The 20,626-nt window shown below is 49.4% G+C and overlaps 1 long non-coding RNA gene across 3 annotated transcripts in view; it reads left to right on the top strand.

Annotated features, from left to right (window-relative positions):
- The window catches only part of LOC125149055 (uncharacterized), a 35,167-nt gene extending 14,819 nt beyond the window's left edge, over nucleotides 1–20,348 (top strand). For 2 of the 3 annotated variants that reach the window (XR_007145796.1, XR_007145794.1), the window contains exon 5: nucleotides 20,208–20,348. This is a non-coding gene — a long non-coding RNA (uncharacterized LOC125149055). Of the gene's footprint in view, nucleotides 1–813; nucleotides 900–20,207 lie in introns of those variants that run through there. The other variant, XR_007145795.1, reaches the window with a different exon arrangement.
- Nucleotides 20,349–20,626: the final 278 nt, after the last annotated feature.

The following is a 20,626-nucleotide window of genomic DNA, read 5'->3' on the forward strand; positions in this document are numbered from 1 at the left end:
CTGGAAAGGGAACGATGCATTTGCCTTCTCCTTCTCCCCGCCTGGCCTCCCGTTTACTGGAGAAGATGAAGACTGTAAACAGTAATCACGATAAAAGCAGCCCTTAGCCTTACTAACGATAGCAAGAATAAGGAACATCAAAGTAAGCAGCTATCTTAGTCATTAGGGCATTAAAATGTACTCAGGGTGGATATGCTGAGAAACCAGGGCTCCTGTGTGTTTTAAAAGTTTTTTTTTTTTTCAACGTTTATTTATTTTTGGGACAGAGAGAGACAGAGCATGAACGGGGGAGGGGCAGAGAGAGAGGGAGCCACAGAATCGGAAACAGGCTCCAGGCTCCAAGCCATCAGCCCAGAGCCTGACGCGGGGCTCGAACTCACGGACTGCGAGATCGTGACCTGGCTGAAGTCGGACGCTTAACCGACTGCGCCACCCAGGCGCCCCCTGTGTGTTTTGATGACAATGCTGAGGCCTAATTTCTAGGCAATTGCTAGATCACCAGATCCCTATCACCCACATAGAATATTATCATTTCCTAGACCAGTAGGGCCCATGCTATCTGCTCAAGTTAGGCCCTTTTCATAGTAAGAGTCTTAAGTTACTTAAAAAAAAAAAAAAAAAAAGTTCACTTTCAGGATACCCGTGACAGGTGACAACTGACATGGGACACTATCAGGGGTTGGGGGCTCTGCACGCTGGCCAGCAGGACCCTAGTCCCCGAGCGTCTCTGCTTCTCCCTAGACGCCCTCCCCTGGGTGTTCCCCGGCCCTCCACTGGCTTCCTCTACCTACTCACGGATCCTGTTCTCTCCAGACCTCTCCAGATCTCTGAGTCCCCTTCCATCACCGACTGCCTCTTAGCTCTGATTTCTGAGAGAGGAGTGGACTGGCCCTTGAATTACTTTGCTAAGGCTGTCCTCAGAATCGGGCCACATCTGTTCTGATCAGCTATGGAGAGTGTGTCTTAGGCCGCACGACATTGGCTACAAGTGGGGACAGCTTGCTTCTCCTAGAAAGGGCATGCATCTATCTAAGAGACCCCATAACGTGCCGTCCAGTACATAGTTTCAAATACACTGGCATCTCATCTGAAGCCACTGCCGATTACTGTCCCAGACAGAGTAGGGCAGGGCCGTTTCAGAAACTGCTTGCTCATCACAGAGTCACTTTCATCCCTGGTTATGTTGGTGTCCCTTCCAGATATTTCTCTCCATTCTGCAGTCCATTTACTAAATGGTTCATGTAAGCACAGCCACTATAGTTTCCATATGACACTGAAGTAGAAAGGACAAATTGCATGGGCACAAAGAGCCACCTTCTCACTTACCTCCTGGACCCAGAAACTCCAGTGATGGCAGGGGTGGCGACATCATCGTGACTTGTCCGCAGTCAGTCGCGAGTCTGCAGATGCCATCCTAGCCTCACGGTGTTGGACCTCCACTATCAGATTAACCACCGGTGGACAGTGGGAGAATTTGGGGTCCCCACGTGGCCTCACTCCTTTGCCCCGCAGTGACTTTTGGTTACTCGATGTGACTTCTGGAGACTCTGCCTGCTGGAAGATTTATTCCACACTGTGGCCGGTGCCTACACCACAGGAAGAGCCACCTGGCTTTCCAGCTCTGTTCTGAGGTCTCCGGATTAACTGAGGGACCAAGAATCCTTGCAACACTCCTTTGAGGGAGACACGCCCCTTTTTATTAGACTGGGATTTGTATGATGCTCTAGCCCCTGCAGAACCTGTGGGAGCTGCCCCTCAGTTTCTTGCTCTGGGGTATTTGGGCTTATAGATGGATGATTTTACAGCCGCATCGGTTTGGATCACCACGGCCAGCTCTCAGTAGCTACCACTGGGCCTAAAAGACCATAGTCCCACAGCCTTCTTTGCTTACTAATGACCCGGGCTGGCCTCCCCACGCTAGAGGCCGGCATGGGGTGCGAGGACATGAGAGCCTAGCATTTTCCTCCTGGATCTGATTTTGACCTTATTGCATGATGGCAGGTGGAGAGCTTTGACACACAAGTTGTGGGTGGGGCAGGCACAGAGAAACACCCGCTGCAGGCTATCATGATGTTGTATGAAGTTCAACGACATTAAAAATAAATTCAGTCACTTTGGCAGGTGGTCAGTGGGTTGGCATTTCCATACACAGTGTCACTCACCCCACGGAGGGCCCCAGGTGGCCCACACTCGGCTTCCCCGATTGGGATCCCATGTGAGCCTCCAAATAATCCTGGTTTTAGGATTCCCCGTCTTATAACGGGGGAAAGTGAGGCAGAGAACATTTAAGTGATTTGTTCAGGGTGACAAGGCAAGAGTAAGGACCTTAATTTCTTCACTTTTCGCCCTATTCTGGGCCTTTCGTTTGATGTGAGAAAGTCTATATAATTTTAGCAAGGAGGTGTGTCCACGAGGGGTGTTTCTCAAGAAAGGACGGGCAGCCTCACTAAATGCTTAAGAAGGTCAACGTCCTTTATGCCTCCAGGCTTCCTCGTTGCCTGTCTCGGTGCCCTTGTTATCTCTGTTAGAAATTCACTTTGCTTTCTGCGGTGCTCATTAAACATTGTTCTGCTGGGGCAGAACGAATAATTAACTCGCGGGCTTGGCCATCCCTTTGTCCTGAGCACTTAGCGTGCTCCCTCTTTCTCCTCTGGAGATCAAAACCTTCATCCCTTTTTCTGGTTTCCTTTGATGCAAGCCTTTATGGCTGGGAGGATGTGCTTGTCAGTTGCTGTTCTAAGGACTCACGAAGGTCATCATTTCGGTCCCTGCTTCTGTGAGAAGGATGAATTTGGAGGAAGGCAAGCCACCAGCCCCCCCTTTCCTCCACTTCGTTTGTTTGTGTGTTTACATCATCTCTTTTCAGCAGTCATTGTCCTGTGTATGAAAATACGAACCCTTATTTTGACAGCTGGGCAGTGTCTTTGATTTTGGAAGATGTCACTTGGGAAAGGTGGGGGTGACGGCAGATGGGCAGCAGCCAGTCCGCGCTGCAGTTGCCCTGCGCACAGCTGTGGGTGGCTGCAGTGGGATTTGGGATGAGGGGTGCCTTTCTGTCTGTTCCGTGTTTTGCCAAGTTCCCGGGGCTGGATATCATTAGGCTGCAAGCCGCGCGCTCTGAGCTGTTAGAACCAGGAGTTCCCGGCATCAGGGAAGAGGGAAGGAGGTGGACGGAGGAGACAGGAGAGGAAAAGTAGGAAGAGAGCTGAGAGCCCCCCAACAGGTGCAGTCCCAGTGCCGGGAGTGGGCCATGATGCGGGGGGAGAAATCCCAGGAAGAGAAAGGAGGATCTAAGGAGGTGGTAACAGAGTGCCGGGTGCATGGATGGGCCAGTCGCCCAAGTTGGGCTCTGTCCTCGTCTGTTCAGGCTGTTATGACAAAATCCCACCGACTGGGTGGCTGGGAAACGGCAGAAACTTCTTTCTCGCATTTCTGGAGGCTGGGTGTCTGAGAGCGGATGCCGGCGTGGCCTGGTTCTGGTGAGGGCCCTTGTGCTGGTTGCAGACGGCTGACTTCTGGAAGGGTTGGCGTCTCTCACAAGAGCACTGACCCCGCTCACCGGGCCCCACCCTCCTGACCTAGGCACCCCCCCCAAAGGCCCCACCTCCTAACACCATCACGCAGTGGGGCGGAGGATGCCAACACGTGAATCTGCAAGGGGACGCGCTCGGTCCAGAGCGGGCTCTTCCCTGAGATCTGGAAACTCTCCAGCCATTTTTGCTGATTAACGTCACAGAGGCTGCTGCCTCCGTAGCACAGGCAGCAGGAAGCTTGTAGGGCCGACGGCCCCCTCCGGAGCTCTCATCCGCCAGGGAGGGTGAGAGGTAGAAAGCCATTTGCCAGCTGGCCTGCTCTGCAGGCTGCCTGTCCAGGAAACTAAATGTGTGAGACTTTCTAGCTCTTTCTCAGGGTCCCAAGGCAGACAATGGATGTCCATGGAGGCCACGGTATTGCCGTTCCCTTAGGGTCATGGGGCCCACCACCACCCAGCTCACATGTCAGCCCAGCTACAGGACCAGCTCAGCAGCTCCCCACCAACCCCTCTGATGCCAACACACACACACACTCACACACACACACACACTTCTCCCCTGCTCCCTCCTGTTCGCAGTTTTCTGTTCCGGGTGCCCCTTGTCATCACCACCAGCAGCAAGTCCTACCCGAAGGCCCACAGAGACCAGGGCTTTGTGGGGAATTCTGGCCCAGCACCATTCCCGAGGTTCAAGGGTCAAGCCAGGAATCCCAGAGACAAGTCTCTGCTTTATTACTCACAGAGATGAGCCTTTGAGTAGAGCTGGATGCAGGCACGGGGGTGGGCACCTCTCTGAGGTGTGTGACAAGGGCATCAGCCATTGGACCTCAGGGAGGACAGCCAGGCCCCTCCCTGGGCCCCTGCCCTTCGAACTCAGATCATCCCACTAAACCAGGACTAGCCTTGACCATGCGGCAGAACCACAACCCCAGGGGTGTTGCTGGGGAGGCCCGGAACCTGCTTGGGGTCCGCTGCTTTCCCCCTTCCAGTCTGCAAACTGTGAGCTGAGAACCTGCTGTCCCCCAGGGGTGCCCTGGAGACCTCCGTGGAGCCAGGGAGGCCACCCCTCATCCCCACCACTGTTCTGGTGGGAGCCTTGTTGGCAGCCATTTTTGCCTCTGCAGTCATGGGGAGCTTTCTAGGAAGCCAAGGGGAACCCTTTCCATGTACAGCACACTCAACTGATAGGAGCTGAGGACTCCAGGGAGGAATTCCAGCACTTTCTGAAGAAGGGCCTGGCCACACAGTGGCCCAGCTTTCAACTGGAAGGAAGAGGGGGCAGGGAGGTGGGGTGGCTGAGTCCCCCTGGCTTCCACAGGTTTCTCGTGGTCGTGTCCTTCCTGTGTCGGAAGTCTCCCAAACTGCTGCCCCCTGCCTGTGGCCCCGCAAGGGTGGGGGTGGGGTCCCAGGGTGGGGCCGGCAGGGGACCAGTCCCATAGGGGATCCACTACCTCCCCTGTTCTCAGCTGGCGGTGGGGGCGGCTGTGTGCCCCCGGGAAGGCAGAAGCGATAGCACACCTTGTTGGGGAAGCCGCTCTGTTGGGTCCTTATCTTGCTGGTCTCTACGCCAGCTTCTCCTGGCTGTCGGCAAGGCGGCCATGGGCCCGAGCTGGGGAAAGTGCTGAGGAGACAGGTGGTCCCCCCGCCCCCAGCACTCAGTGTTGCAGACAGCTCGAGGAAAACATTTGCCGAGTCTTACAACTGGGAAGTCCCCGAGATGGAGAAGCTGCCGAGAGCGGCTGGCTCCCGTGGGGACTTTGGCCGACAGAGCAGAACGTAGGCAAGAGGAGGATGAGACGGACCCCAGTGAAGGCCTTTACAAAAAGGTCTGAGGAAATGGAATGATTGTTTAAGACTGAAGAGATCAGGTAGCACGGTATTAATACTTCGGGAACAGTGCCGGTATGAATATCACAACAGCTTGTCAGTTCTGACCTCTGGCACACAGCAACTGGCATTCACATGGAAGTGACACACACTTCCAGGACCGTGAGCCTGCATACACCCGGGGCTGAGGTGGGACCGTCCTGCCTCTGCTGAAGAAAGCATCCTAGGGGCGTCTGGGTGGCTCAGTCGGTTGAGCCTCCAACTTCGGCTCAGGTCAGGACCTCACAGTTTGTGAGTTCGAGCCCCACATCAGGCTCTGCACTGTGAGCAGAGCTCACTTGCGATCCTCTGTCTCCGCCTCTCTCTGCCCCTCCTCTGCTCACACACTCTCTCTCAAAAGACTAAATAAACATGAAAAGAAAAGAAAAGAAAAGAAAGGAAAAGAAAAGAAAAAACATCCTAAAACACATGCCCGTGGTGGTGACTTTGTTTTAGAGACAAGACTGAATTGCCTGTCATCTGTCAAAATACTGTAATAAACCAAAAGGCCATTACTTTAACTAATAATGACAAATGACTGGCATCGTGCCTTTTAGTAACATAAACCAAAGAGAAACTCAGTGAGGTTGTGGGGTGCCTGGGTGGCTCAGTTGGTTAAGTGTCCAGCTCTTTTTTTTTTTAGAAAGTTCTTTTTTTAAATGCTTATTTATTTGAGGGGGGAGGGAGGGGCAGAGACAGAGGGAGACATGAAATCTGAAGCAGGTTCTGGGCTCTGGGCTCTGAGCTGTCAGCACAGAGTCCGACATGGGGCTCGAACCCACAAGCTATGAGATCGTGACCTGAGCTGAAGTCAGATGCTTAACCAACTGAGCCACCCAGGTGCCCCTAAGCATCTGGCTCTTGATTTAGGCTCAGGTCGTAATCTCATGGTTCGTGGGTTCGAGGCCCATGTCAGGCTCCGTGCTGACAGCTCAGAGCCTGCTTGGGATTCTCTCTCCCTCTCTCTCTGCCCCTCCCCCACACACTTGCTCTTTCCTTCCCCCCCCCCCAAACAAAACAAAACAAAACAAACAAAAAACAATACCAGTGCAAGTAACTTACAGAAAAAGCTAATAAACACTGAAAACAGCTATTTGTTTCACAAAAATTCTCTTTGGGTGTGTGTTGATAATATAGATCAGTTTACAAAGCTGCAGTCAATATGTACATACAATCTCACATTCTACGTTTCTTCACTAAGTATTTCATTTGCACATTTCCATTTACTTGCACATTATCCCAATATCTGGTAGCTAACAATATTTCACGGATTCACGTTTCCTTATTGAGTACTCATGGCTTTCATTGTTTATTTTATAAATAGTGGTGCTATGTATTTTGTATGAAATTGTTTCCATTTTGAGGTATAGCCTTTCAAAGTGAAACTGGGGTCAAAAGGTATAAAGCGTTTAATATCTCATTACATATTCCCAGATCTCTTTTCTGCAAGAATAAACTTATTTTTAGTTCCACTGGCAATGTGTAAATAACCAATTTCCCTTAGGCCTAACAGACTTTTTTTTCTTTCTTTTCTTCCTCCTTTTCTCCTCCTTATTCCTTTTCTTCTCCTCTTCCTCCTCCTCCTTCAATAGTATGAAATATTACGTAAAGAATTATTTTAATTTTTTAAAGTTTACTTATGATTTATTTTGAGAGAGAGCCAGCGGGAGAGGGGCAGAGAGAGAGAGAGAGAGAGGGAGAGAGAACCCCGAGCAGGCTCTGAGCTGTCAGTGCGGAGACCCACGTGGGGCTCGATGCGGGACTCGAACCCCTGAACCGTGAGAGCGTGACCTGAGGAATTTGGACGCTTAGCCGACTGAGCCACCCAGGCGCCCCAGAATTAGTTAAAATTTTTATTGGGGAAGTGGCGATGAGCAGCTGGAGCTCGTGTTGGAGCGCATGTGACCGGGCAGAGGGAAGTGTGCAGCTGGCCCAGAGCACATCCACCCCAGCCCCTACCCCGGCCCCTGGCAGACAAAGCTGCACTGTCGGCATCTCGGGGGCACTGAAGAGAGTGTGGCCTGGTGAAGCCACGGAACACTACAGGTCACTGCTAAAGAGTCTCCTGGCTGTCTTCTGTTCCAAGTATGGCAACCACGTGTCCTCAACCTGCCACCATTTCAAACAGTGGCTGCGGTTGTCCCCTTAGACGGCTCCCGTTCTTTTCAAGCCATGCGTCCCAGATTTGAATTTGGAAAATATGGCCACTACTATTTCCGAACATTGGTCGCACCCACGCCGCTAGATGCCAGCCTCAGAGTAAAGACTGTGTCTGATTCATCATCCCAAACCGTGCGGCCCCTCCCCTCCTACTCCCCTCCCCTTTCATTCTGAAAGCGGTTCTGTTTGCTCTCTTGTCCCTTGGAGAGTGACTCTTCTTTGAAAATACAGGTTTTAAAATAGCCCTCAGCTCTTGTCTCCCTTCCAAGCCGCGTGTGTGCGTGTGTGAAAAGACACACGCAAATTCTGCAAATATAGCTTTCCTTAATGTTTCATATGTAGCAATATAGAAGGTAAAGGCAACGATATTGCCTATCAGGTGAATTCCTCTGGATACGTCACCGTGCTGATGGCAGCGGAGGGGTATTCGAAGTCACGAATGTCACTGCTTTCACTTAGTATCCAATTTAAAGTTGGCACGGCCAGTGCAAGGTATGAGCTCTACGTGTCCATCATAACCGGAGCTCTCAGCCATGAATCCCTAGCTTGTAATAATTATAAAGATGGAGATAACCAACGCTTTTAGGAATTACCTACTGGTCCAGCAGACCCATACAGCAAAGCGTCTAGGGTATCAGGAGAAGAATTCTGGCAAATGCTTTGACTCTAAATTCTCCACACTCCTCTGACTTTACGGCAGACCCCAGCACTTAACATTTTCTCCCAGATTCCCCCCCTGGTGTAACTGTCCAGGAGCCAGAATGCTTGAACTGGCACAGTGTTCAACATGCGAGGAGACCGTGGCCATCCTCAACCTATAACAGCTCAGAATCAGGCTTGTGCTGCAGATGGGGCGGGTGAGTGTGGAGTGGAGGTGATAGCTTAGCATTTATGAAACGGTAAATTTGATCTGGCAGGGACCGTCTGTCTTTCGTTGTCCATCAGATTTTAAGATTCTCCACAAAAAAACTTGAACCGCCAATTCAAGGCAAATGAAAAAGTGTCCTTTGGAAAGTGAATATCGTCTCCCTCATTTATGGCCTCCCAGGACAGTGGCTTAAGTGGCTGATGTGGGCCAAGGGTGGTACAACGTATCTTCCGCACCTCCCGACTCTGTCTCACCTGGCCCCAACCTCAAGCTTCTAAGTCCAGGGGACTTTACGCTTCACAGCTGTCTGTTGCCCAGAAGTCGTACTAGACCTGCTGTGGCTTGCCTGCGCTAAGGCCGTAGGGCTTCAGGTCACCCAGCGAGTATCTGTTTTATCCTTCTCCTTTCTGCAAGACATCAGCGGGACCTGATGCACAGCAGAACGGAGCAGGCCGGGAGCTCATCCATGTTACCTCTGAGACATCGCTCCCAGGGGCCAAAGACGAAGCAAGGCAGGAGCTCCACTAGCCTTGGAGGATGGAGGTGGGACTCCGGACTCGCGAGTCCGGAGTGTCCACTAGGGGGCTGTCCATGTAGAACCCCAATGGCCATCGGGACCAGGGAAGAGGTCTGCCATGAACAAGAAAAGGCTGGGCCTGGGGACAACAGGAAGGGCGCTGAGTTGAGAGAACTGGCTTCTAGACAGGCCGGATTGCCTATCAGGGCAGGTGGGAAGGGCTGAGATGAAACCTTGGTTCAGGACCCCTCGGTAAAGGTGAGAGATTCTGTGACCCAGCAATCTCTACGGGGGACCTTGGCGCTAAGGATCGTTCACTCATTCAGCATATATGCTGAGCTCCTCTCACAGCCGGATAGTGACCTGGGAGCTGGGGACGTAGCAGCAGTAGAAAGCATGGCTCCTGCTTCTATGAAGAAAACAAAAAACAAAAAGCAAAACGAAAACAGAACCATTCTGGGGGGAGAGCTGGGATGGATAGCAGGAGTTAGGATTAATAACTAGGTCCCAGAGCGCACCCCTGAGCTAGGACTTCATTGTAAGCCCTGCCAGATTACCAGTCAAGTTCCTGCCTTCACTATGGGTGGCTCAGGAGCAAGATGGGACTCTGTGGACAGAAGAGCTGTCAGTGGGTCAGCGGAGAGCACCGGAAGCAGCCTCAGACGGTTATCTGCACACTGTTCCCAGCAGCACTCTCACAGCAGCCAAAAGGTGGAAACAGCCCGAAGGCCCGTCCGTGGACGAGTGGCTAAAACAAAATGTGGGGCGCCCGGGTGGCTCCGTCGGCTAAGCGTCCAGCTTTGGCTCAGGTCACGATCTTGTGGTCCGTGAGTTCAAGCCCCGCATCGGACTGTGCGCTGACAGCTCAGAGCCTGGAACCTGTTTCGGATTCTGTGTCTCCCTGTCTCTCTCTCCCTCCCCCACCCACGCTCTGTCTCTCTCCCTCTCAAAAATAAATACACGTTAAAAAACATTTCAAATCAAATGTGGCCTGTACACACAATGGAATCTTATTCAACCTTACAAAGGAAGAATATCCTGCCATGTTACAACCCGGATGAACCTTGGGGACATCACGCTAACAGAAAGGAGCCAGCCACAAAAGGACAAATGCTCTATGATCCTACTCACAGACAGTTCCTAGAGCAGTCACATTCATAGAAACAGAAAGTAGACTGGTGAGTGCCAGGGGCTTCCGGCGGGGGGGAAAGGGGAGGGGATTGTTGAATGGATAAAGTTTCCAGTTTTCGTGACGAAAAAGTTCTGGAGATCCGTTTTACACCGATGTGAAGATACGTAACACTACTGAGTTGTACACTTAATGGTTAAGATGGTAAATTTTACGTGTTTTCTAACCACCATAAAACAGAAGGGGAAAAAAGGAAGGAAACTCTGACCCATACTACAATGTGGCTGAATTTCCGAAATAGTATGCTGAGTGAAATAAGCCAGACACAAAAGGACAAGTGCTGTTTGATTCCATTCATATAAAGTGCCTGCAATGGTTAAAATTCACAGAGACAGGAAGTAAAATGGCGGCTGCCAGGGGCTGAGTGGGGAGGAATGGGAAATCCGTGTTTAATGGGAACCAAGTTTCAGTGTAGGGGGTGTAGAAACAGTTCTGGTGATGGATGAGGGCGATGGGTGCACAACAATGTGAATGTCCCACTGAACTCTACGCATAAAAATGGTTACGACGGTTAAGTTTTATATTATGTATATCTTACCACAACACGTTTTTTAGATGCTTATTTTTGACAGGGAGAGAGCATGGGTGGGGGAGGGGCAGAGAGAGAGGGAGACAGAGGATCCGAAGCGGGCTCCAGGCTCTGTGCACAGAGCCTGATGCAGGGCTCAAACTCACAAACCGTGAGATCATGACCTGGGCCAAAGCCGGACACTCAACCAACTGAGCCACCCAGACACCCATAAATTTTTTTTTTAAGTCCATAATATAGTAGATAAGCTTCCTTTGAACTCAGAATTCGTTTCCAGGTCATCTTCCCCACTTGGTATGTCAACCCCATGAGATTTAGCAAGCTCCAAAAGAATAAACTAACATGTTCTCTGGTGGAAAAATAAATAAAGCAGCGCACAACTGGGAAGAAGCAGGAGCAGGGGGAATGGTGGGGGATGTTGGCCCTTTCTATGAGCTTAGCCTCAAATGTTACGTGCATCTCTAACAAGTTCTCAGGTGACGCTGAGGGGGGACCACACTTTGAGAACCATAGGCCTATCCAAATCTCTTTAAGAGTGTCAAAACCACAGTGAGGGGTTCTCGAATCATAGCAAGAAGGTTTACGTGGAAATTTTATTGCAATGCTAGAATCCTGAGTCCTTTAGACGTTTGTACTTTTTTTTTAATTAGTTTATTTATTTGGGGGGGGTGGGCAGAGAGAGAGGGAGAGAGAGAGAGCAGGTAGGGTGGGGAGAGAGAGAGAGAGAGAGAGAGAGAGAGAGAGAAAATCCCAAGCAGGCTTCATGCTGTCAGTGCAGAGCCCACGTGGGGCTCGATCTCACGAAGATCTCACAAACCGAACTGTGGGATCATCACATGAGCTGGAATCAAGAGTCGGACGCTTAACCCACTGAGCCACCCAGGCGCCCCAAGACATTTATATGTTCTAAGGCTTCCCCAGCTGATTCTGATGTAGTAGATTCTCGTTCCCCAGGGAAAGAAATGATGCCCTCGCCCACTGGTTCTCAAAGTGTGGTCTAGGAATCAGCAGCAGCAGCACCAACTGGGTACTAGTTAGAGAACCACATTCTCAGGCCCCACCCCAAACCTACTGAAGCGGACGCTCTACGGGTGGGGGGCCCAGGAATGTGCTTTGACAAGTCCTTTGGGTGGTTCCGAGTCACGCCGAAGTCTGAGAACTGTGAGCTCTGTCTTCTGACACCTCCCTTTTTCACTGATGTGCTGGTGACTGAACCAGGGCTTTTGGACAAGTGGGTATGTAGTTTCCCCACGTCTGTGACTGGTTACTGAAGAAAAGGACAGTTTATTCTTTTTTTTTTTTTAATGTTGGCCTGGAAATGTGATTTGGGCGTGACTGGGTTGGGAAAGTTAATGAAGAGAATTACGAATACTCTGACACCAGAGACCGCACCTAGTGTAATTCAGAGAGACTTCAAAGAGGCAAATTTTCACTTAGTAAAAGGAAAAGACTTTAATGACTGGAGGGCCCTGGTCATGGGGAGGGTTTTCTTGGGTGTAGTGACTGTACCCTCGTTGGGTGGGTTCCACGTGATGGCCATGAGGAAATCTTAGAAGGAAGTGGACTCAGTCAAGGGTCCCAGATGACTGCCTGAACAAGGTCAGTTTCAGAGTCACCCGGCGTTGTTAAAAATAAATTCTGGAGTCCCACTCATGACAGTTCGGATTTGGCACCACTGGGGAGGGACCCTGGCATTGCACTGACCCACAGGGGGCTTTAAAGTGTTAGGTCGGAGAATGTCTAAACGGGATGTATCTGCCATTCCTTCCCAGTCCTACGACTGTCTGAAAGAGGCTAGAAAGGTTAGCTTCTAAAGGTTGGAAAATGCAGAAAGATCAAATAATTTTCTCCTTCAGATAAGACGTCTACACTAAAAATTAAAATGGATGGTAGTATTTTTGGCTTTACTAAGGGCCCCCGTAAGAAACAAGTTTAAACTACAGCAGAAAGGATTTGCATTAAAACAAGGAAAATCTCCTAGCAATGGGGGATTATTAAACATTGGGATGGGCTAAAAGAGTTGATTGTGGAAGAGTCTTCTCTAGACACTTTTAGAGCTGGGAACCTTTCTCATCTGTCTGGAAGGATGTTGGGGGGCTGGTGGGGAGGGTGGTGATTTTAGGCTCCCTTCCCTCTTGGATGCTGATGTTCCATCCACAGCAGCATAGTGAACTAAGGCAGACCGCTTCCCTCAAGGGTATGGAAGAGCCACAATGAAAGCTTCCCTCATTAGCAGATTGCTAATAAAACCAAGTCAACAAATGGTGGACAGATAACGTGCTCACGCACTGACAAGACCTGTGTCTGAATAGGACAACCCAGTTCTTTCAATCCAGTCACCAACCCCCCTGCGGATGATCTCACAGGCATCAGCTGTTGTCTTTCGCATGTATTTGACCACGAGTACCAAGTCTCCAGTACAAAAACAATGACGAAAGGGACCCCTCCTGACAACATCTTTCTGAAGTTCTAGTGTTGAGGTTCGGTTTGAGTTAGACATCAAGGCCGAGCACTGAGAAGGGAGGACCTTACGAGCGAGAGGAGGCAGGAAGGAAGCCTCTGAACAAATACAGATAGGAATAGCAACCGGAGAGAACAGGCCCCGCCCTGGATGTAAAGTGACGGGCTGACAGGGAGCCAGGGCAGGGAGACGGGGCCCAGAGGTGAAGCCAGCTGGGGCTGGGCCAAGGAGACACGGGCATCACTGCACTTCAAGCCTGTATTTCTGCCTCAGGAAAGACAGTTCTGGGGAGACCCTTGTATTTCTTCAGTTGGAAGCGTGACCAGAATGGACGCAGAACTTGTGAAAACCCTTCCAGGTGGTCCAGAAAGTCGTCCTCTGTCAAGGAGCAGGTTTGCAAAATGCAGCATCGTGGTCTAGGAATCAAATGCTGGCCCTGGAGTCAGGTGACCTGAACCAAGACTTTCCTCTATCAGTTGACCACAGACAAGTTGTTCTGTTTTTTGAAATACTTTCGGGCCTCCGTTTCCTTTCTTGGAATACGAGGACAGTAAACAGGCCCGGGATGACAACTGAGGGCAGGGGCTGGCCGGGGGTACGTGCTCGCTGTTAGCTTTTCCCATTTTTCTAAAGCATGTTACGGCTGGACTCTCCGATCCACCGAAACGGGGCCTCCCGGACGCCAGGCTGACACCCGGCACCTGTCTGTGACGGGTTTTCAGCATAACTTGGCAAAACGGAAGAAATAAGAACAAAGTCGTACGTGTGCGTGTTAGCATTTGGTAGCTAACGACAGCTTTCTTCCTCGGAGAATGCACAACGTCCCTTGCTTTTGGAAATAATGAACACAGTAGAAGGTACTTTTAGCTTTATGTTCTTGAGAGCTTTAAGTCAGCCCTTGTTTTTTTCGTTTCTGGTCCGTGAACTCCAAGAATCTGGGAACCATTCTTCTAAAAGGTGTGAGGGAAGGGGGCACCTGGGTGGCTCAGTCGGTTGAGTGTCTGACTCTCGCCTTCTGCTCAGGTGATGATCTCGAGGTTCGTGGGTTCAAGCCCCGTGTTGGGCTCAGGGCTGATGGTGCGGAGCCTGCTTGGGATCCTCTCTCTCTCTCTGCCCCTCCCACTTCTCTCTCAAAATAACTAAATACATTTTAAAGTAAATAAATAAAAGGTGTGAGGGAGATCCAAAGAGGGTGGGCAGGGCTCTCTGGAAGATTCTGCCTGATGCCCCACGGGCATGAGCTCACAGCATACAGGTGTCTCTACCTCTCACACCAACACGAGCCTCTCTCTTCATGCTTCTCATGCTCTTCCTTTGTCCCCTCCTCCCTCTCTCTGAGTAGATTCTAACCTTATTCTCTCTCTCCTGCTTTTGCTCTGGCCCTTGCAGGGCAGTAGAATATGCGCCTCCCCCAAAACATGCCGCTTTGGCCTCAGGATTATTTTGAGCTGAGAGCAACTGAGAAGAAGCAGATACAAGAACAGCTCTCTGCCGTCGCCTCTTCACCCAAACGCAGGACAAGACTCTGTAAAGGCGCCCAGCTTCCCTCTCTGCCAGGAAGGACAGAAGTGAACCGCCGGAGAGAACTCTCCACCCTTACCTAGACCACAGCAGACACACCTACCTAACGCCTCTATCACCCTTGTCTTCCCTTAGTCCCCCGACGTGATAAGCTTCTCAGTTCGCCACCCTACAAACTCCCAGTCCTTTTCTTGGTCTCGCTACTTCTCTAAACATTTATTGTTCTTTTGTTAGGATGCTGTGTAAGCCCAAGTTCCAACTACCCCGTGAATTACTCCTCACTGAGCACTTCTGTGCACACATGTTGCACCTGTTAATACAGGTGTTCCTCTTGTTAATCTTGAAGTTTTTCCTCCCCTACACCCCTTTGGGCTATTCCTGCCACCTCTCCCCCCCCCCCCCCCCCCCCCGCCTTTATTTTTGACTTTCTTCCCTGCCCTGTTTCTCCTCCCCTCCACCCACTTTCGTATCTGTTCCTGGTTTTGCTCCGGATTGTTTTCCCTAGCCACAGGTGCTGTATCTCCGGGTGTGCCCGGCTCACCCAGGTGGCCGCACGCAGATGCCGTGCGCGGTGTGGCCGACGCCCTGCCGCGTCCCCTCCTGACGGAGGCCTGTGCTAAGGACAGAACAACAAGCGAGGCACTCAAGATTGATCTTCCTGTCTCCGCACAGTGACATGTCATTAATTGAGATGCTTCCTTTTAGCACCAGAGGATGGCTCATTGCCCATATCCCTTCCAACAACAGGGACACATTTTGGGCACTGAATTTGAGGGAGAGGAGTCAGGCTCCATACAAACCTGAGGATTACAGCCGAGGCACAGCCACGAATGTATTATTTTGGCAGTTTCCTTGAAACGTGGGGGGAGACATTTCTCCTCTTTGGAGAGCCAGCTTGGCCAGTCTGTCGCGCTTTGCCTGGGGCTTTCCTGGTTTCAGCATTAGAAGTCCCGTGTCTTGGGAAGCTCGTGGCACACTAGGACAGTTGGTCACCCTAGAGCCGGCAGTAATCAAGCCTCTACTGGGCTATTTGTCAAAGATTAAGCACAAGTAGGTTCAGTTCAGACAGTGAAAACAATGAGAAGAGAGTAAAGAACCATTTAACTCAGAGAAGAGAAACCTGAGGGTGGGGGTGGGGCAGGGGAGGCTGTTTTGGTGACAAGTCTCACGTGTGTTCGCTGAGTGGGCTAGGACGTGTGTCCAGCTGCTGTCCATTTCTCCCAGAGCTCAGAGGCAGAGGAAATGGGTGTGAGTGGAGCCCGAACTTCCAACGCCAAATTTCCTGACAGTAAGTATTCTTAGACTCCAGAATGAGTTTCTAAAACAGATTAGGTATTGTCTTTAGAGGTAAATTCCTAAGGGCTTTAAAAGTTTAGGTGTGGCCCGAGAGCTGGAGGGATGGACAAAAGACATTTCCAAGATTCCTTCCAACCCTGGAATTCTGTTTCCACCTCCCCATCTTTTATGGCTCTGATTATTTTTTGTGTCCTCTTTTGCCTGTAGTTAAATCGTGTAGAATGACCAGGAAAAAGTGCTTTGATTCTAGTCTCCCGGGGCATGAGTCCAGCTTTTCCAGAACATGATGGAAAGGAAAGATTAGCATGTTTGTTTGTTTGTCCCTAAGGATGCTTAAATTTAGAAAAGGTTATTTATTGGTCAATTTCATGACAGCAATATTAGAGGTTTAAAACAGGGAGAAACATTCCCTGTGGTCCTATTATCCCAACAGCCTGAGTGACCCACTTTCTCTTCCCACTCACTGTCCTGAGATTTTCCTGGGATTTCATTAACGTTTCACCTGGGATCCAACTTTACCCACACAGGATTCTTATATTCTGGCAAGTGGGCCTTTCCGAGAGATTAAAGCAAAAGGCAAACAACCTTAAGAAAACTTAAAAAAGCATTCTGTGTAATTGAGTTATTTCCAATGTTTAAAATCGGCTTAGTTTTCCTCCACAGAATTGTCTCACATCCTGGGAAATCAAGCTGAGCCATCTGGTGAATTGTTGTGGTTAAAACTGAGAGAGCTTTGGGGTTGGTGGCGGGTCCTTGTTGCTTTAGGGATGTGTCTCCTTCAGACAAACACTTCTGTTTGTTGGAAACTGGGCACTGCCTCCATGAAATCTGAGCATCTCTTTCCACTCTGTTCTTCTGAAGTTGCTACTTCTCGCTGATCCCAGCCCACCAACCCTGAAGTCAAAAGCTGATGGCAGAAACCCTTTGGCTGATCTCCTTCTGATCAGCCCCTTACGGGAGTTGCTTGGTGTATTCGTCAGGGTTCTCCAGACAAACAGAACCAATGGGATGTGTATATATGGAAAGGAGATTTGTTTTAAGGAACCGATTGGCTGGCAAGTCCAGACTCTGCAGCTTGGGCTGTCAGGTTGAAGAGCCGATGTTGTGGTACCAATCCGAAGGCCATCAAGCTGGAGAATTCCTTCTTGCTCTTGGAGATCAGTCTTCGTTCTGTTCAGGCCCACCCACAATACGGAAGACAGTCTGCTGTTCTACTTAAAGTCCACCAATCTAAATGTTAATCTCATCTAAAAATACTCATGCAAAAAAAAAAAAAAAAATCCAGAATAATGTTTGACCAAATATCTGGGCACCGTGGCCCGGACAAGTTGACGCATAAAATTAACCATCACGCTTAGATTCACTCTGCCTGGGTGCTCAGGGCACTCCCCCGTCCTCACCCTGACTCTGCCCCCACCCAGGGTGCCCCCACACTCATACCTGTAATCTTGTCATGGGTTACCCGATGGGGGAGAAGGCAGGGGAGGATCTCTGGTCCACACACTTAAATGGCTATGAGAAAGTCAACCAGATGTAACCCAAGTGATAAGACCAGGGCTGGGAAAAACTCTTAACTCAAAGAACATCTTGATTCTTACATAAATGGCTGTTTTTAGGTAAGAATACAAAATAGCTTTGGTTTGACCTTTGGATGCAAACTAGATGAAATAAATTATGCTCAAGGGTGGTATGAAGTAGGAGGCCCTGGTTTCATATTTGGGGCAGTGGTTGTTACAAAGCCACAAGGCCGCCATCGAGCACGATACACTGTGAGCAGAGGCCAGCTCTTGGGTGTGAGGGAAGGGGACCACTGGCCTTTTCATATACGATTTCAGCAGCGAGCCTGGGGGGGGCTCCCTACGTGGGTTCTTCCTTTAAGAAGAGGAAAGATGACTTCTGTCGTGTTTTGCACTGGGCATCGATTTAGCGATACAGATTAATGAGGATGCTTTGTGGTACCAGTAGAATGTTCTCGATGTTGGGGGGATCGCTCTGCATTTTGTGCTGTTTACATAAAAGAGGCTCTTTCTTGTGTGCGCGCGCGTGTGTGTGTGTGTGTTTTGTTGGCTTTCCGAGTCATATCTTCATCAGTAAAACTCATGTTGTCATAAGCAATAGGTACAAGTATAAAATTAATTTTCTGATTTCATGTTAGTTTCGTCCCTCAACTGCCCATATGATTCTCCTCTCATAAACACACATTCCGGGTCTCAACCTTCACACATCTCACTGTATTCACTTTGTCACTCACTGTGGTGTGTCTGAGATGTAGCCTTGCTGATATGAGCAAAGCTTACTGCTTCTGACTGCTGTGTAGTTTTTCCATCGATGCACGTGCCACGGTTTACTTATCCTCTCTCCCTCGGAAGGACAGATTGTTTACAGCTGCTGACATGGAAATGTTTATGCGAACGTGCTGACGTGCGTCTCTTGGGGCACCCTCGGTTTCTCTTTGGTGTCCCCCAGGAACAGTATTTCTGGGTCACACAAAGCATACACGCGTGCATGTTCTCACCAAATACCGCCCAACTGACCTCCCAAAAACGGTGGCAGCAGGTGACTCCTGCCCATCTGTGGTGCCGCAAGGGCTTCCATTTCCCCACATCCCTAGCAGCACCTGCCGTTCGACAGCTTTTCAGTTCTTGCTAGTCTAATGGTTGGAAGGTAGGGTCTTGTTTTCAACACAGGTCTGCCTTTCTCTGACTACTGAGGAGTTTGAGGGGCTCCTCACGTATTTGTTGGCCATTCCAGTTTCACTTCTGTGAATTTCTTTTTCATAGTTTTGCCCACTTTTCTATTTGCTTCTTGCTGACTTGCAAGAGTTTCTTAGATATTCTGGATTTTAAGCTTTTGTCCCAGTTTTGCAAACTCTCCTTCTTTCCAGCACATCTCCTGTGTGCTACCTTTGTCTAGGGTCTTGGTTTAAAGGGTGAGCTTTACTTTTGATGTCCTTAAATCCCTCTATTTTGTTCCTTTGAAGATTGTACTTTTTGTGCCCCTGCTCAAACCAGCTAGTTTTTGCTCTCAAAAGAACCGCTCCAAAGCATAGTGGCTTAAATCAACGATGATTAATTGCTGTGGGTTGGGGAAGGGGTGGGTCTTCTGGACCAGGCCTGCTTCCTGGGGCTGGATAGTCAAGGGTGGTGGCCTTCCATGATGGGGACATCGCTGGGGTGGCTGGGCTTCTCGCTCCACATGGCCTCTCGGGCTCCTGGCAGCTAGCCCAGGCTTCTTCACATGGTGGCCTCAGGGTCTCCAGAAGCAGGGGAAGGTAGGCCCCAGCGCACACACTCATCGCGTGCTGTTCCAGCCTCTGCTTCTTCATATTGCTCACACCCCGTGGGCCAAAGCAAGTCACATGGCCAAGTCCAGATTCAAGGAGTGGGGAAAAAAGACTCCACCCACCTCCTGATGGGAGTAGCTGCAAAATAGGTGTGTTCGTACGTTTTAAGAAGCAGCTTTAGGGGCGCCTGGGGGGCTCAGTCGGTTGAGCGACCGACTTCGGCTCAGGTCATGATCTCACGGTTCGTGAGTTTAAGCCCCGTGTCGGGCTCTGTGCTGATAGCCTGGACTGCTTAGGATTCTGTGTCTCCCTCTCTCTCTGCCTCTCCCCCACTCATGCTCTGAAATAAAGAAATAAATAAACCTTAAATAAATAAATAAATAAATAAATAAATAAATAAACCTTAAAAAATAATTTAAAAAATAAGCAGTTTTGGTTCACAGAAAAATTGAGCAGAAGGTACAGAGATTTCCCACCTAGCCCCCCACCCCCAGCATGCATAGCCTCCCTCACTCTCAACATCCCCCTTGTTATAATCAGTAAACTTTCATTGTCACATCATTGTCACCCAGAGCCCATAGTTCGCCTGAGGGTTCACTCTTGGCGTTGTATATTCTGTGGGTTTGGACAAATGTATCATGACATGTGACCACCTTATAGTATCATACAGAGTAGTGTCACTGCCCTAGAAATCCTCTGTGCTCTGTCTTTTGTTTCATTATTCCCAATCTACCTTGTTACTCTCAGCTTATAAAGATATCCTCCTCTATTTCCTCTTAGTAGCTTTATAGGCTTAAAACTGTTTGGTGTTTCTTTCTTTAGATTGTGATTTTTAATGTAGTTGAATAAGTTGTCTAAATTTTTAAATATTTCACTTGTAATTACATACTTGGACTTATCACACATTAATATAAGTGCATATTATATAATTATTAAAAATACGTTTAAATTAAAACATTTTTCATTTAAATCTATTTTTTTCCAGAATGAACCACATTTTCCAAGATCCGTTATTATATCATCTGTCTTCTTCCCTCCGATCTGTGATGGAAGCCCTGTCATACACTGATTCCCCACATATATGTAGTTCTGTCCCCAAACTTCCTGTTCTATTTGCCTTTCCTATGTTGATGCTTGTAATATGGGTTACTATCCGATTGAGCTAGTACTTTTTTGCTTTTCTTTCTCGGAATTCCCTTGGCTCTTTGTGGATTTCTATCCTTTATAAATTAAAAAAAAAATCCCAATTAAGAAAATCATCTTGAATTCGTCCGGTTCTGGGGATCGAAGGTACGGCATGGTGACTATAGCTAACAGTACCGTATTGTATACTCACAAGTTACTAAGAGAATGGACTATTAATGTCCTCACCGTAACAAGAACAAGATGGTAATCATCTGAGGC

Source organism: Prionailurus viverrinus, chromosome D3 (assembly GCF_022837055.1).
Source record: "Prionailurus viverrinus isolate Anna chromosome D3, UM_Priviv_1.0, whole genome shotgun sequence".
Taxonomy (NCBI): domain Eukaryota; kingdom Metazoa; phylum Chordata; class Mammalia; order Carnivora; family Felidae; genus Prionailurus; species Prionailurus viverrinus.